Source organism: Palaemon carinicauda, chromosome 16 (assembly GCF_036898095.1).
Source record: "Palaemon carinicauda isolate YSFRI2023 chromosome 16, ASM3689809v2, whole genome shotgun sequence".
Lineage (NCBI taxonomy): Eukaryota > Metazoa > Arthropoda > Malacostraca > Decapoda > Palaemonidae > Palaemon > Palaemon carinicauda.
In genome coordinates this window covers 39132572-39143835 of record NC_090740.1, presented here as the reverse complement: position 1 = coordinate 39143835, position 11264 = coordinate 39132572, and positions in this window count along the sequence as shown.

Here is an 11264-nt window from a genome sequence, read left to right as displayed (position 1 = left end):
CGCACACCACAATTCTTGTAGGGGGCATGATTGTTCCCAACTGTTCTCATACAGTGAGTGCAGGTCGTGGCCTCCTGTGCAGTACAGGCATACACCTTGAACTTGTGTGAGCTAACCTTCACCACGGTCCATCTTAGCAAAGCCAAAGAAAACACCGAAGGAGGCTTTAGCTATTTAGTTCTCCTCGGGGGATGCTCCTGCTGCTGCTGTTCATATGTACACATATCTTGGTTCAGTTCAGTTAGTAGGAATCGGAAGCAAGGAGCCCTTGGATGTCTATTGCTTAAGATTTTCAGGTATCTGTGGTGTGATGTATCCCTAGTGTTTACTGCATTCCTTCGTAAGCTAGAAGCACTTCACCTAAATTTGTGCTGACTACCGATGGCAAGTTTTACCAAAGGAATTATTGGTCTCCCTTAGTCTTTCATGTAGGCCCTCAATGTTTTTGTTGAAGGAGATTGTAGCCAAGGTTACCTCACCCGGTTCCCCCAGTGATAGTGACCCTACATTTTGGTGACGACAATGGTGGAAGAGGTGGTGATGTCCCCAGTGTCAGGGACTCTGGAGTCTTGAAGAGTGACACCTGTGCTGGTACAAAGTTATTTTAAGCCCAAGGTTGGTTGCAAGACGGTAGGTCTGTTGATCGAGGATCCAGTGACCAGGGTTACCCAGTTCCCTGCCCTGACCCTTTTGTATCCCACCACTTCCCCTGTGCCGGCCCTTCATACTGGCTCTTGTGCCTTGGGCCCCGACACGCATCACCTGCTCCCTCAGTGGTTTGAGATGCCATAAGTCTGCCTTTCCACTCCCCAGAGACAGCATTTTCCAGTGCTTTAGCTCCAGTTGGAGCTACCCATGTTATTTCTCCTCCTAGGGAAGCATTGTTGTCACTTGATGCTTATTGCTAGACCTCCCTGCTTGTAGAGGCTGGTTCTAGAACTAGGGAAAGGATAAGCATTTGCATAATTCTTCCTTCTTGTTCTCCTCGTCATTCTCCAACTCAAATTTAATTTCTAAGATAAGGAAGATGTTGAAGTCCCGAAAAGCCAGCTGTTGTCTTAAGGAGAGGGATCTTTTTTTACCTTTTTTGAGAGGGCTTGGTGGCAAAATTTTCTTTTAACCCTTTCGGGGGCAGGACCAGGAACAAGTGTCTCTTAGCTATGGCCCTGGGGATGTGACATGGGTCCTGGCTACCTAGGCTACCCCAGTAGTTGGCTGGGACAGTATTTTAGCTTTGGCAGCCTCTATTATCCTTCGTTCTAGGACGGACTCCTTCCCTTCAGCTTTCAGCGAGAACTGGATAGAGCAGGTCGAGAGGATGGCCCCAATTGATGCTGTCATTACACACTTGTGAGTAATGGAAGGTATTGATGGGGGTGATGGATCCTCTCTGTGTAATGTAAGGCGCAGAGGGGTGATGGTGGACCCTCTCCATGACTGCATGGAACAGCGGACATCCCACAGCCACCATCCCCCCACAGCCACCATCCCCCCACAGCCACCATCCCCATGAGAGGAGTAAGTGTTACATCAGGTGTTTCTACAGTGATCTGTATCGGAGATTCTTCTCATGTTGATGTTGCCCTTCCTGGGCTTTCATCAGACCCAAATAATTTTTTTGGTTATGCCATTTGGTCGAGATTGATGTATTAATGGGGGCCAGTTGAATATAAGGAGTGCCCTATAACTCCCTTGTCCCCGGCTGTGCATCAGGGTGTTCTGGACTTTGAGCTGTTCGTTCGTGAACGTCCTTGCTCTCATCTGCGAGTTAATCAGGCTGGGGGAGGCGCCCTTAGCACCTCGTTTAGGGAGGACTTCCGTCATTGATTGGCACTTCGGTGTACCTCAAGGCTAAAGTTCTTCCTTGGAGATGCAGTAGTGGGCTTTTCAGTTTACCCTTGATCAAATTGGCGATCGGATCTGAGGAACTGAGAATGTAGAGTTGTCCATCAAATGAGATCTGCTCCACCCCGAGGAAGCTTCGGGTCAAAGTGTCAGAGAACATTGTATTAGCCCCTCCTGAAGGTTGACCTGTCATTAAGCATGTCTTTCTTTCACCTCTACGAGTTGACTCTGATCAGCAGTGCCCACCTCCTCTTCCTGAATTAAGCCTGTGCATGCACAACCTTTTACCCCACCCAGGGTCTGTCGGGTGGGAGACCAGTGGTATGCGTAGGGAGAGAGAACATATGGTGGTATTTCCTTTTACAGAGGGCTACTTATCTTTCCAGAATAGATATCATGAAAATCTATGGCCTGCTGGGCAGAGATGATGTTGAAGAATGCACTCACTGCTATTAGACAAGTCTCAAGGCTTCTACAGTCACTACTTCGGGGTTAGAGACAGGCGATTGATCTCTCTTCTCTGAACAAGTTTATTATTGAAATTTTCGATGGAAGCAGTACAATCTGTGTTGTTCCATCAGACAGACAGAGCGAGACTTCATGCTTTCTGTGGACTTGAAGGATGCATACTTAAATCGCCTGTTTATCGCTCCTCTCGAAAATACCTCTATTGCGCGCTCCTCTACAGAGTGGTGTACTTATTCAGGACTCTTTGCTTTGGACTTGCAGCTCCTCAGTTCTTCACTCAGGTGTTCACCTTGGCAACCACTTGGGTCCACTTACACGAAACATGACTGTTGAGGTATCTCGGCAATTGACTGGTTGAGGCACTGAGATTTAATTCTCGAATTTTAACATTACTGGGATTTCTGGTAACTTAGGACAAGCTGAATATCCTACCCAAGCAAAGATAGGAAGTACTTGTTCATGTTAATAAGACACAGCAGCAGCGAGACTTTCCATCAGAAAATCTCCTCGGATGTATCGGCTTGGTGCTGGTAGTATTCTTGGCCTCCATTCCTCGATGAAGAAGTTCATTCCTCACGGGTATTTCCTCCAGAGATCCCTTCGGTGCTGTTGGAAAGATCCCTGGTCAACTGTAAGGGATCTTCTTTTCTGTTATGGTTGAACAGGAGGTTCAGGCCAATCTTGCCTAGATGCTTAATGAGGAAAAGCTCACTAAGGGACTTCCACTGGACTTGCTGCATCCAGACCTGAGATTTTAATGTGTAGTAGTGGTAGAGAACGCATGACCTGGTCGTCTCAAGTGTCTGGCCTCGTCGAGCCATCTGCACATAAACATCCTCTAAATGCAAGCAACATTCTTAGCGATACAGGTAAGTGACGGTACCATTATTATAGCCTACGTCAACAAGCAAGGAGTCATGGTCTCGCGCTCTCTCTGTGAGCTGACAAAGTAGATGCACATTTGGGTGACGTTCCTTACTGTAGAGTTGCCAGACAGGTACAATCTGTGAAGAATAATGTACTAGTAGACACACACAGTCGCCAGGGTAGGTAGCTAGGACATAGTGGTCCCTACACCCTTGAGTGGTGCACAGGCTTATTTTCCCTGCAGGGTTTGAGGATAGACCTGTTGCTGTTTGGCAAACCAGGAAGCTCCCTGTGTTTGAAGACTCCTTAAACAGCTATGGGATAACCTGAATGTGTAAGCCTTTCCTGCATTCAGCCAGATAATGCTGTTAATATATGCACAGTTGCTTATGCCCTGACTGGGTGACCCGGATGGTTAATGGATGGCCCCATGCTGAGTGTTACCACGACCCACTAGGTTTATAATAAGTCCCATGAAAACTATTAGTCCTAATTAAAAAACAAGGCATATTACACATAAAGCGAAAGTATACATTTAGAATATCGGGTAATTAGGTGAATGGGGTAAACGTTCAAAAGCTTGATGGAAATTTATTATATGCGAGTCGAGTAATTGGTTATTTTTCTAGCTACACAATCATTTAATTTACCTTTCCTCTTTAATCACTCCTCTGTCCTGGGCCGAAAGGTCAATTGTGAGCTATAATGGCCGAGAAAGAGGACGGGGCTCTTACCCGTGCCCTCCACTAGCTGGTATTTAATTCAACAACATTTAAGGATCGGCTACTGCTCGTGTTGAATCACTCCACAATTAAAGGATTCCGGTTTGTATAGCTAAGTAAAATACAAATTTAATCCATTTTTTTTTTATCGAGATCTTTCTGAGGGTTGATTAAAGAAATAATTCATGTAATGATTCCCTGAATATGAATTTTTTTTTAGATGAATTAAATTATAATCTGAGGTGTTGTCATTATAAAAGTAACTATTCCAGCATAAATAAGAATAGTTCTGTGTCTTCTCTCTCTCTCACTAAAGTGCTATATTAGTTGAATTTTAAATTTGCATCTTGAATATATAGGCATACTTATTGAACACTTAAATAAAATGTTAATTATGATTAACATATCATAAAATGTTAATTATGATTAACATATCATAAAATGTTAATTATGATTAACATATCATAAAATGTTAATTATGATAAACATATCATAAAATGTTAATTATGATTAACATATCATTCCCTTTTAAATGCATTGCGTTTAATAGGACTGCGGAAAATAAGCTTAGAAGTATCTTTCCCATTAAAGCTTCTTTACCAAAGATTTACTGGTAGAATAATTGTTACTGGCCATTCCCAATGTGGTGGAACAGCGGTCTAATGAAGGCAACTCTTATTAAATGCCTACTGAGTAAAATGATTTTTCTGCCAAATAAGGTACATTTGTGATAGTTTTGAAGAGAACATTTACACACCTGCCTTCGAGAAATGATTGTAAAAATAATTTCCCCTATAACAAAAAGTCATTGAATGGATCACTCCATACACGGAACTAGTACTTACGTAAGTAGATACAAGAAGATATAAGCCGTAAAATTAAAGGAAGTTCAAAACTTCAGGTGGAAAAAGTACTCGTTTGGTTGATATTCAGGCTTGGATTGCTATCAAAGGCCTTTTTTATTTCTGGAAAGTCCTTGGTTATAGACTCCCAATTCCCTGAATGTAAGGTGGTCTCCAAATGTAAAAAATATAATAGCTGTTGGATGAGTAGTTTTAGCTTCGAAGACTGCTATTATTATTGTATGAAAGTTCCCCTAAACGTATACAATGTTAGGTTACTATAGTGGCTGGATGTTGTTTGGTTTATATCTATACATTACACGCTGTTAAGTTTTTGATGCTGAGAAACTTCAAGTTGAATGGCCAACCTAAGGTCGAAGTTCCTATACCAAAGGACTTTTTTTTTTTTTTTCTGGTGCTTAGTAGAAAGACATCGTGGACTTACTTATTTTTTTGTATTTTGATGAATAATAAAATCTATTGGTAGGGCAACATCAAGAGAGATGAACAGCTTTGCTTGTGCAAATTATTTTGTGATGCTTAGGCATCTCCTCTTATACTGATGTACCTTGTGTAGCCTAATAACATTGGTCTCAGTAGGTTCCCCGTAGCCTCTATATGCTATCACTATGTATTCTTTTAGCCTACAAGAGTTATTTCTAATCATTTCTTCACGCTAACAACAAAAAATTCTACTTTGTGTAAAATACGTTTTCCTTTCCAGTGTCACTTCTTGAACTGCTTTCTTAGCTTCAGAGCTGGGAAAAACCTAATAGTTAATGAATAGGACAACGAAAACTTTATTACAATACTTCATTGGTAGATATAGAAATACTCGTATGCATTGTTATGAACCTCCGAAGATTTACCAAATGTGAAATTCTATGTTTGTGATCATTTATAGGCAATATTCAAATCCAATTTGTTTGTGATAATTTGTAGTATCTCGCTCAATGATCTTGCCCTATATTTAGGCAACCCATGAGCGCTTAGCATAAAAGGAATTGTCCACATATTCCAACTTATACTGTTTTCATCGGCTTCCATGCGAGGGAAACCCCCCCACCCCCCCCCACACACACACAGGCAACTAGGTCTGATACATTAGTCTTAAAAACATTCTTGCATTTCGTGTTTATAAAAGCATAATATGCAAACTTGTATGATTTATAATTTTAATATAATTATCATTGGTATAGTTTTCTTTTAAGTTTATTAGCAACATCCATGAAAATCTTGTATAAAGATAGGTAATATAAAGAGAGTTATATATATTCTTTGTAGTCCTAAAAAAATGTTGCATTCCATTTGCTCATACCTTCCAATGCCATAAGGGGATAGTGCATCAATGAGCTTAAATTGGATAGCTGTAGGTATTCATTAAAAGTCTTTACAGTGTTCTTTTTTTCAGGTGGAAGCTCCTGCTTTTCAGTCTGCTACTAACACTCCGGTTTCTGCTTAATTTTCTTCCATCCTTCTGGCTAACCAATTGATACTTTCCTCACACTGTAACTAAAGGTTTTTTTTTTCCAATGTACATTATGGCTGAACGGCTTCAATGGCGTCTGTGACTGCCTTTATGGCTTGAATTATGAATCCAATTCAATGGAACTGCATTAAACATAAACCTCAGCATCTATTCCCCTTAATACGTAATCTATAAGTAACACTAATTCCTTACAACTTTTTATACTACCTTGGTATACATCCCTAATTAATTAAATAGGTGATCGGTTACTGACCAAGCTACCTTTCAACCAGTTTTTTTTCCCTAAAGAACTACAGTATTGGGATTGATTAAATCTTCAATTTTTTTTTTTTTTATATTGTGCCTAATGGAATAGTTTTTGCATCCATAAAACCTTGTAAATAATTAAATAATAAGAAATAAATGGAACCGATATGAAAGTTTAAAATTATATAGTTTAGCCTTACTAAGAAGAGTTGATGCCCTAAGAGGATGGCGGCGTGGTGAGGAGCTGATGATATTTTCTGGAAAGTGTCTCTGCAACAGTCTGCGGTGTAAAAAGTAGAAGTTTCAATTACGACTAGTGCCATCTAGGAATTAGTAACAATACCATGCAATTGTTTTGGTACTAAGTATTAGCTAGTTACTTATAGTATCATCAGTGGGCTGGTAACCAGATCTGTTTTTTACTAAAATCCTTTCTGCTTATTTTTTTTTCTTTTTTTTTTCATTCTTTCTTCCATGCTATATTGTAATGACTTCAGTTCATCTTTTGTGGTTATTAAGCCATCTAATAGAGAGCAGGTGACATCAGAGTTGTAATGAGTTATGACTGGGGTAATGAATTACATACACTGTATGTATAGTGGAAAAAAAATATTATGCATAACTATTAAGATTCTACTCCAGCAAGGGACCGTGGTGGGAGACATTTAGGAATTGAAGTCAAATTCAGTGTAGACTACTTGAGCGGCTTATTAGACCTGTATAGGCCTTCTTCATCAGCAGGTGACAGTTTACCACTGCTAATTATGCTAATGGTGATCGTTGCCATCTAGTAATGATAGTCTTCGATTTTGTGTGTTTTTATGTAAACTACTTATTTCCTCTATTTTCGTTGTTATTTTTTTTTTTTTTTCATTATTAAATAACAATGTCTTGCTGCCATTTCCCTCAATCCTCAGTAGCTACATATCCTGGTTAAGCCTCACCAGGCAGAATTTTTACTGAAAGAAGCTTTCGTCATTTACCATGAGATGATAAAAATAACTTCATATGTTTCAGTTGTTAATGTTGTATTTTGTTGAAAGCTTTATTCAGTTGATAATTTTCATCAGAACTTCAACTCTACCCAATTTGTGTATATTTCTTGAATAGATGAACAAGAGGCTTTCTGCTCCCAGCCTGCAGACTGTATATTGTTGTGGATTTGGGTGCTATAGATTAAAATTAGTCTTACTTGTTTTCTACTCTATACTATACGCTCATTCATACCAGTACATACGTTTACTCATACCAACTAGTTAAGAACAATAATCCTAGAAACTAGCCACCATAATGATTTTAGAGATTAACTAGTACAGCCATATTAGTTGAACTATTATGAAAAGAAAGTACCAAATATCGACCTAAATTAATATAGATATTTCATGTTGTTAATCCTCCTTTTTAATAAACTCAAGCTTTTGAGTTCCAATCCTAAACAAAATAATTTGGCCTTGACCCCCTTTTTCTGATGTTTTACCTATCCTAGCTCAAACAATAAAGATAGGACTTTTACAACAGTCATTATCGTATAGCCGACTAATTTCACTTTCTATGATTTATTTTACATATTTCGGAAAGTTTTCATACACGTGAATAAAAGGGAAAAACTTTTTTATTAGTAGTAAAGTACTGTATATCATAAGTACAAATAGTGGGTCTAAACTACGCCCAATAGCACTCATAAGTTTAAAACATTAAATTTCACACATTAGTATAAATGAATGCTGACAGCTTACATTTGAATGTTAATATATAAGAGGCCCCAATACTGTTTTTCATCCAATGTAGGTATCATTGTTACACTACCGATTAAGAATAACTATATGAATCCTGGAAAATAATCAACACTAATGAATGGCCAAGCATGTATTAAACCTTTTCACTGACTCTCCTTCTTCACAAATACTGTTGAAAAATCCAGCAGAATTTACAATTATTATAGGTCAATAAAGTTACGTATTTATTGCACTAATTTTCTTATTTGCCCAAAACAAGAATGTGAAACTTTCTGGTGTGTTCTTACAACTAAAGGTCACAGACCCTCGTCAGATTGTAAGTTTTTGCCACATATGTACTCATCTCTAGTATAACCTGCCTTGTAAAGTTATTGAAGCTTCCCGAAAATAAGTACAATTATCGCCCACTCCCCACCAATAAGCAGCGAGTTCACAATCATGGAAACGGCAAGGAAGTCACGCAGTTTTTTTATAAGCTTGAAAAAGACTAATTTTAGGAAACCTGAGGCAAATAACATTTACTGAATAAAGAACTATATTACTTCATGAAATCTTTCCCTCCTTGACATTTCACATTTTCTGGCATTCACTATCTCGCTTGTCTTAATCTAATACACGCATGGCTACATGATCATCCATTCCAAAGCCAATACATTCATTTATTTGAAACTTGCATATGTTATAAGGATGACCCTACAAACCATTGTTTCACGTATCTTAATGATTGTATGAAAACCGCTCTTTTGATTGATTTGAGGTTTTCTGGCATCCTGACATCTAAGGTCATTGTCGCCGAGGAAAATCATTACACACTTGCCGTTCTTGGCAGTATGTCATGTTCGCCATCGGTTATATAAGCAGATGAGCAAGTTGGCGCAGTAATAATAAATTTAGATTTTGAGGAAATGCGTCCCTTAATCTCAGTCACGAGCAAAAGGGCGACGGATTGGGTGTAAGGCGATAGACAAGCAGTCTCTTCGGCTTATACTCTCGATGCCTGGTGAATGATCTTACAGGAATTAGTTTGGACCGGTAGGGGTTACTTGTCTTAGTTAGGCACTGCGTATCACAAGAAACTGGCTATCATTTGATGAATATAGCCAATGAATCCTTTATAGATTTAGTCAGTCTATGAAAAGAGGAAATGACGGAATGGCTCCCAGTTACGGGCATAGTGGAGTGCATGGAAGCTACCGGTTTATAAATACTAGCGAAAAATCGGCAATTGACATGTTAGAACCATGAATTTGATTGGGAAGGTACACAAAATGGAGAATGAATTTATGAAATATACTTTGGATATCTTAGAATTAGTTAAACACGTTGTAAACGGATTGGAAAGGAAATCTTAGACCAAGGCAATTTATATATCTCTTCAGGAAGAACTGATGGAGTTGGAAGCGAAGGGTAGGGAGGAATAATGACACCAATAGCAGAAAAGGCATTAACTGAGGGGAGGACTGTTAGTAGCAGAATATTAATTGCAAAGTTTCAAATAAAACAGTGCAGAATGAGCGTTGTAGTTTTCTATACACGAAAAAAAATATTCCCTTGAAGAAAGGAAAGGTGAATACTATGAAGAACTGCAGAGTGTAATAGATGAGATCCAGAGAGAGATAAGAAAATTGTGATACGTGACCTCAATGCTAAAGTTAGAAGGAATAATCATGGCATAAAGAAGGTGATGGCAAAGCTGCAAGTGAAAATGGAGCACATTTTATAAGTTTTGTTCAATAAACAATATTGTTATAGGAGGTACTCTTTTCCAGCACAAGGAAAGTCACGAACATAAATAGACTTTGCCATGTGGCAATTACAAAAGTCAAATAGATCGCATCGCCGTTGATAAAGAGAGGTGGACTATTCTGAGAAATATAATGTAATAGAGATGCAGATACTGATAGTGATCACCAGCTCCTCATTGCCACAAGGATATTAAAACAAAGTAGCCAACAGAAATTTATATAGAATAACTAGGTTTGATACAACTAAGCTTCTAGAAGATGAGGTACGAAAAACATTGAAAATTTAATGAAGGAATTAATCTACAGTCTTAGAGAATTTAAGAGAAGAGGAACGGAGAATGGCGTGATATTAAGTACATATATTAGTCAGTCGGTAGTGAAGTTTTGGGACAAGCAGTTACGATGAGAAAGCCATGTCTAACAAATGATACTTTGAATACTATAAAAAGGAGATACAGTCAAATTGATTGTTGAAAGTTTCCGATGAAGTGGTGAAAATTACAAGGTTGAGCATGCTAAGTATTCCAGTATTGATAATGAGGTCGACAGAAAATATAGAAATGACTGGGAAAATATTTAGACAGGATGGCAGATAAGGTTGGCAAAGCTATGAATTCAGGGAGTGGCTATTGTATAAGAATTGCTCATGAAATTATTAATGAAATTTCTACGGGGGTAAAGAGTATATACTCGTCAAAAAGAGAGATAGATTTGTTATAGCAACAGAGGGTGAAGAAAGGCCAAGCTATATAGAACACTTTAGTGAGGTCATGAATACGAAATATGAAGAGAATAATTTTATTGATATACCAGGAGCTGAGGAAGACCTTAATATGCCCATGAATGAATTCAGTGTTTGAAGTCAAAGCTATCATTATAAAAATGAAGAGATAGAAAGCTCCTGGATTCGATGGAACAACTGTTGAGATGATATTGGCCTTAAATGGAGTGATCCCCAGAATACTTGCCAGATGATTTTGTAGGATATGGCTAAAGAGGCAAAACCTGGGGAAATGGAAGTAATAGTATTGGTGAAATAAGCGAACAAATATCTGACTGATTACAATAATTACAGAGGCATCACACTTACGTCAGTTGTCATGACAACATATATTCTGCTTATCCTAAAGAGACTAGAGAGTATGGTGAAAAGCTGAGAGATGATCAAGTAGGATTTAGAAAAGGTAAAAGTTGTTCAGACCAAATCTTTCATTATAAGATGTTGTACAGCAATGTGTAGACTATAGAAACCCTCTCTTGATGACATTTGTGGACTATGAAAATGCCCTTGATAGTGTACACCG